Raw genomic sequence first — 7254 nt, 5'->3', positions numbered from 1 at the left:
CATCCATCCTGGTGCAGTTCACATACACGTAAATCTCACACTCAAGATAATGCAGAGTCTTGTACGTTCTCAGAGAAATTTGAAAACCCATGCCAGAGATCTTTGGTGTAATTTCCTTGCTAGCAAAGGTCTCTTTTCTTATTGCGTTCGCAGATCTAATGAGTGCTGCCTCGAGGCAGTGTGGCCCAGTGGTTAGGGCGCTTGCCTTGAGATCCGGAGATCCCAGGTTCAAGACCACTCATTGAATTTGTTCCTGGTAGTCCCTGGTTCAACTTCCAAGCTGCACTTGTAAATAGCCAACTGGTTTGCCTCCGGCCAGTTGGGATTCTTAACAGTTGTTGTTGTGTTCTGTCGTTTCATTGATTGTCTTTCGTTGGCCCTGAAAAGCCCCTATGGGGAGCGGTCAATTAAGTATGTATGTACAATTTGTACAATTGTATGCCATGGGTTGAAACTTGCTTCGATCCAACGGCCGTCCATAACCTTGGATGGCACTCTTCAAACTGCATTCCCCATGATATGTTTGCTGACCGTGGCTTGAGTCCGCTGTGTCCCACCCATTCCTTTACAGTAATTTTATTCCCGCGCTGTTGTTAAGTGAGCCAACACAAAATATCACACGAAGAATGGGGTCGCCGAGCAACCGCCGCGCATGCTCAACACAGTAGGGACCTTAAGATCTACGACGGCGACGTTGACGAAAACGTCACCTCAAAATATCACTTTGCCTTATCATCGCGGTTATTCTATCTCGTTCACTTCTTACAGTTTGGGCGAAGTATCATAAAAATAAATTGATACGAGCAGTTACAAATTCAAAATAGAGAATGAAAGATTCTCTGTTGCATGCTCGCGTTGTTGGCAAAACCTCAAATTTGGTAATTTCACGTCGTCCTCATGCAGAGTACCGCAAGAATCCGTGCTAAAATCCGTGTTGCAGGTGCAGCACAATTATTTATGCTATTTTAAACAATGATATCATTGTTTTGCGCCATTGTTGTTGCCGCCACCGTCGTAAAATCTTAAGCTCCCTAATGAGTTTTGACCCATGGCGGGTCTCTTTTCCCATAGACTGGTCAGCCTAGTGAATGCAATATAATTATAAACTGCTGCCTGGCATCAAAAAAAGGTATAAGGCATACATTTTAGATTGAAAGTTCTGAAGTGAGGCAGGGAGGCATAAGAAATCCTCACAAATAAAGGCCAAAACCACTCCAATCCAAACTCTAACCTTCCCATGACATACTAATCTCTGTAAATCTGAGTCTCACATTTTGATTAAGAAACGGTCCAGATAAGAACGATAGCAACAACGGCAACGAACATGTTGGAATTCAATTGGTATGCAAAAAGGTGATAACTTTTCTATTGTCTGTACTTACTTCTGATTGGCTTAAACAGCAAATGGTTAACAAAACGTCATAAAGCAGTATTATATTCATCCTTACTTTCCAACCATCTTCCATCTTTCATCTGGTCTCAGTTTAAATGAATTCCACAGAAATCGTATGTGGGGAACATGTAAAATTGTAAACGTTTCTTTGCTTTTGTTTTCAACTCTTGTGATTGGTCAAAATCTTTTAACACAAAAAAACACCCTTTCAAAGTGGGCTGTAAATGAATTTTATTGCGTTAACTGCCTTCCTGTAGGTTTATGCATTCTCTGTGTAAAAATGATAACATTCCTATGTGGGGAAAGCCCCGTTGCCGCATAACAAAGGAAATTGCTATCCACCTTACACGGATCATTTCTTAATGACGTTAAACGATGTTGACTGCTGGAGTGGGCAAACCGAAAATCCTTAAATAACAATGACCACAACCAGGTTTTCTGAGCCAGCGAGACTGAGCACCTCCAGCAAACCATTGTTTTAACGAAAACCGCTGGTCAGCAACCTGGCAAACCGGCCTTGTATTCAGTCCCAGTTTGCAACAGCGGTTGTAACTGTGGATGCGGGCATGAATACGTCATTGAGAGAACGATTAGTGCGCACGCGCATACCCAACAATGTTGAAAGGCGGCTGCAAACTGCTTCCACTTCATTCAACATTCGCGGAAACAAAAGAAATGTTGAATGGTTGTGGAAGCAAAGCTTTTAAACTCATTCGATCTTGACATCGATTCAACTTCGTTTCAACTTCGTTTCAACATGTTTCAACAGGGTTCAAGGGGGAAGGGGGGGGGGTGGAGGGGGAGCAATGAATCTCAACATCGCCGTTCAACAGAATCGAACGGATGTTGAAGCCGTCGGCATCTGTCGGTCGACTCTATCGGCTGACATGTTGACAGCCGGCCGATATGGCGATCGAGACTCACCCGAGACTCATATCGCCGCCGACTTTGGTGGCCACGCCAGGCACTTTTCTGAACAAACCATTTTCGTGTTGAACGGGAAAACTTTTAGGCACTGTCCCCCTGGGTAGACGTAAAATGACCGAATTTCACGTTGTATAGAAAACGTGAAAAAAGAGCTGCGAATTTTAATTTTCTTTTTTGGTTTTTTGGCTGACGATAGCCGATCATGCTTTGTCAGGAAAATTCTAATTCATTTTTTCATTATCGTGCAGGCTACACTTTTTTTCAGTTTGTCAAAGATGATTTACTGTTAAAGCAGCTTCGACATTTGTGATATCACTCGAGCTATAACATTTATTCCATACTCAGTCGACAAAATTCAAATATGGCAAAACAAAACAAGCTGGTGGTGAAAGGAGTGATCATTTTCATAACTGATATTTCCTCATAAGAGAAAGAGGAGTTTATTTACGGTGACATAACACTTGAAATCTCTGCCGACCAGGGTAGTTGATCGAACGGTTGTCAACAACCCCCGTATTACGATCACTGAGTCAGACGTCTATATTCCGGACTTCTGACAGTGTTCAATATTCTTGACTATAAGACAATAGTGAGCAGATGCTAATGTGAGACCCCGTCTCACGACCCCCGTTGACTCTGTGGGATGTTACAGATCTCACACACTGAGAAGGGCACGGGGGATTCCGGAATTCCCGGCCCGAATTCCCAGCCCCGAGTGTTGTGGCCCCGTCTGAATTTAGATTTGGGGCCGCAAGTTTATTAGCGTTGTAGCATTACGTGCTACACTCGTTAAATAAACTGTTTACTTCACAAAGTTTCGAATCTACCCAAAAAAACGTGTTTTTTTTTTTTAAACACGCAAAGAAAAAACTGTATTAAAAAAAGTTTGGCAATTACGATCAATGCATCGAAATTTTATGCAATGATATGCTCTTGAATATACAAGAATCATGGAAATCGATAACATGAATTATTCTTAGATACCCTCAAGGATCCTTCTAGCTGTGACATAAAAACACAAGAGGTTTGTCAGAGGAAACATATTTATCGTAAAACTCAATTCTAGATGTCAAGGTCGAGTTATGAGAAGGAAATTTCAACCAAAGCGTTTTTCAAAAAACAAAAATAAAGAAATTAAGGCCGATATATCGCAGAAATATTTTTAATCAGATTTAAGATTGAGCCGGTTTTATGAAAGAAAAAAAATATTCATCTATCAGTCTACTCCACTATCGTTTACATGAATAAATTGAAATTAATTTCACCGCTACTAGGGAAACTTAAAGTGAAGAGAACGTCACTGAAATTAACATTAACGCCTGGAGAGATTTTCTAAAGTTTTTATTCCGGTGTAACAGGCCCGTTTCGTTAAGGAACAGCTTCAGTCACCCAGAAACAGAACACAACAATCTGACTCGATTTACCTTTTTGTCTTGGCCTCTTCTCATTCGTCCAAACTGAGAAAAATGGATCCAAACTGGAATTACGTTCTTAGCGATCTTTGACCATCAAGACAAACTCCGCCGGAGACTTTTTTTCTGAAAACTGACCAAACTAAAACTCCTAAACATGACAGCGTTTCAGCTCACTTGCATCGTTCTAATGTTCGAAGCACTTTGAAGTTCCTTTGCTTTGTTAACTGAATTACGACAGAGTATGAACTTGTATTTCACTTTAGCATGATTGTCTTTTGCAATAAAGTTTCCTTAATTGAGTTGCTGGTATGCTTTTAATTCAATAAAGAACCAATACTAGATACAAAGGAGAGTCAACTCTGTACATCTGCCGTGGCCTAATCCTTTCACATTCAAACTTTTAAGTGGCACTTAAATCCTCAATAGAGTTAACTTCAAATCTACTATCAAAGAAGATCATGAGAATTCTTGTTCTTCTTTTACTCTTATGGTTTTCCACTTAAAGTGCATACGTAACAACATAGATTTCCCCCGCACCGTTTCTGTCGCTTTCCTCGGCGTTGTTATCGTCGTAGAAATTGCGATCAGTTTAGCATCTACTAGGACATGTCATGGGGAATTATGGTAAGTAGTCGTTCACTATCTGTGGATTGGTTACACTGTCAATGACCTATTTTAACTGAGACTCATGCAATGTTTGCATGTCAATGACTTTCTTTTCGAACTTGAAGGGTTAAATGCCCCTTTGTGCTTTGTCAAATAATTATCTAGTCGATACTGTGAAATACAATACGGGTGGGGATGAAGTGTTCCCATGCAGGTCACCCTTTGCCCCATAGAGACATTGTACTAGGGTAGTGTGTCTTCTGATCATGCACGGTTATCACAGAAACCAGGGAGCGCAGCCCTAGATTGGTAAGGACCTCTCATGTGAGAGACTGTAACCCTCTCGAGAGGATTGTGGCCTTGGGGATTGTACCCCCTTGGTGAGGATTGTAACCTCGCATTGCCAACTCATTGTCATGGCCTTGGGGATTGTAACCCCTTGGAGAGGATCGCGATCTCTCTTTGCCGGGCAACTTAGTTATCCTACCTTTTCATGACCTGCTAATGGAGTGATTCATCTCCTACCCCATTACCCCACAAACTGTTGTCTGTTACACTTGTTGTCACGGGTTAGGAACATTAACTATACTTTTAAATTTCTTATAAGTTGATCAAATGAAGCTATGATCCTCGCAGTTATTGCAATAGCGTAGAGAAGCCTAAAAAAATCAGGACTTCAACAGGGCTTTGGTCCGTGACCTCGAGATGCCTGTGCGACGCTCCAACCAACTGAGCTATGAAGCCACTGGTGTTGGGAGCTGGTCACTTGTGGGTTCAAAATTATGTTCCCGTGATGAATGATCACCAAAGGAAATTATACAAGAAACGAATCATATATTGAACTGCGGATATGAAATCAAGGATCACAGCTTCACTTGATTTCATATCTGCAGTTCAATATAGGATTCATTTCATATATCATTTCCTCAGTATTCGACACTTACTTTCTTAGTAATTTGCCCTTTGGGCAACCAGCTTTGTTTTTTTTTTTTTTGGTTGCCCATATTTTAAGAGTGTGCGGGTGAGTGAGTGAGTGTAAGTCCGTGGTGGGAGTGGTAGGAGTGTAGGCCCGCAGTGCGTACATAAGTTAAAAAAATAAACAGGTCTGTTGGAAGCGTGCTTTAATTTCAACAAATGAGCCCCATAAATCGGCAAGAATGTGTGATGCGGATGAATAACAAAGCAGCTTCTATTTCCAACACGATGGAATTACCTGGTGATAAATAACATCGTCTGGAGAGTGAATTTTGGATTTAGAGTTAGACGATTTTGATCTTTGTGTTGAATTCGCACATTTCTTGTCGAACTTTTTAACACTTGAAAGAAAAAAAAACCAAACTAACAAAAACAAAAGCTCATAGTCCTGCTATCATCTTGTCAAAGATGTATCCTTTGTTTCTTGAGTTGGAAGTAACATGATCATAGGTGGCTGCTGAAATCGATGTCACTTTCGATTTTGTGATTTGTTCGTGCTACCAAAAGTAGAATAGAAAAATTGAACGTAGCAAAAATCTCCCAAAATATTTTTCGCTGATGGTAACTTTTTATATTCACGGCACGAAATTTACGTTGTTTTGATGTCCCAAATTTTGTTGCTGATGGCAATTTTTTTTTGCTCTCGATCGACACTTCCTGAAAACTTTCTTCTGCTATTTCTATGTATTTACTTTTGCATCAACATTTGTTTTGCATAAAGCAGGCTAGCAAAATCTGTACCTTGCTAAATCCGCATTTTTGAGCGGTGCTGTTTCTGACAGCAAGTCGTGTATTTTGAGGTATCCCATCCAGATACTAACCCCACCGGATAGGGGTTAACTTAAGTGAACTTTGGTCGTGGAAAGCTGTCAGACGCGCAAAGTAAACGCCTGAACTTGCTGTGAAAAAGAAGTTGAAGCAAACTTCACGTCTGCCTTGAAGCCAATATTTCTCGATTCCCTTTTATTTTCTTACCTCGTTCTGGGTTTAGTATTTTACTAGTAACTACTTCAAGTCTTCTCAGGGGCTATTTTTCTGAGACATCTACCATTGCACTATAATGATTTACGATACCAAAACAATATTGTGTACTATTAGAGCTACATATTTCGCAAAGACAACTTGAATCTACTGGAAAAAGAAAGGCAGCTCAGTTCACAGTTATGGAATAAAGCACTGTGTCAAGTTACAGCTCTACCACACTTACGCAATGCGTGCCTATTTTTAGCTCATTTTCGTTGGAACTTGATAGAAAAGGCTCTGTCCTTGCGATCTCCTTGCTTTATTCTCTGATCTGATCGGGCATCCTGTGGTGATAGATTGGTGTCATTTCCACAACAGAATGGGTTTCATGTGGTAAAATTCCAAATATGGCACAACACAAAATGGCGGACACCATTGTACCGTATTTAGATCACAGACTTAAGCCTGGTTTTCACTAGCGACGCAAGCACAAGCATAAGAGCGCTTATTTCACCGTGAAAACGGGGTTGACGCAAGCATAAGGATCAGAATTTTTCCTTTTACTTGTGTTTGCGCTTATTCTTGCGTTTGCTTGCGTCATGTGAAAACGAAACGCACCATAAGCACAAGGAAAATTTTTGCGTCTGGCCAATGAAAGCACTCGTTCCAGATTCCCTCCGTCTGAGCATTTGAACAAAATGGCGGTTGCCGTGGTTGATTTTGATGCTTATGTCGACGTTCGTTTTCATTAGCATAAGCTGCTTATGCTTATGCTTGTGCTTGCGTCGCTAATAAAAGCCAGGCTTTACTCTTCTTTTGTCCTCACTGCTATTCATTTGCATACATTCAAACAATAGAAAGGGGAAATTCACATTTCAAATACAACAAGTGTGTTGCTAGCAACACGTGTCTCTTGTTTAGCAAGCTGTTTTTTTGCAATTCAATCAGATCATTTGTCACCTGTGTCGCATTTTA

This window comes from Montipora capricornis, chromosome 4 (genome assembly GCF_036669925.1).
Source record: "Montipora capricornis isolate CH-2021 chromosome 4, ASM3666992v2, whole genome shotgun sequence".
Classification (NCBI taxonomy): Eukaryota; Metazoa; Cnidaria; class Anthozoa; order Scleractinia; family Acroporidae; genus Montipora; species Montipora capricornis.
This window is presented reverse-complemented; position numbering follows the sequence as displayed.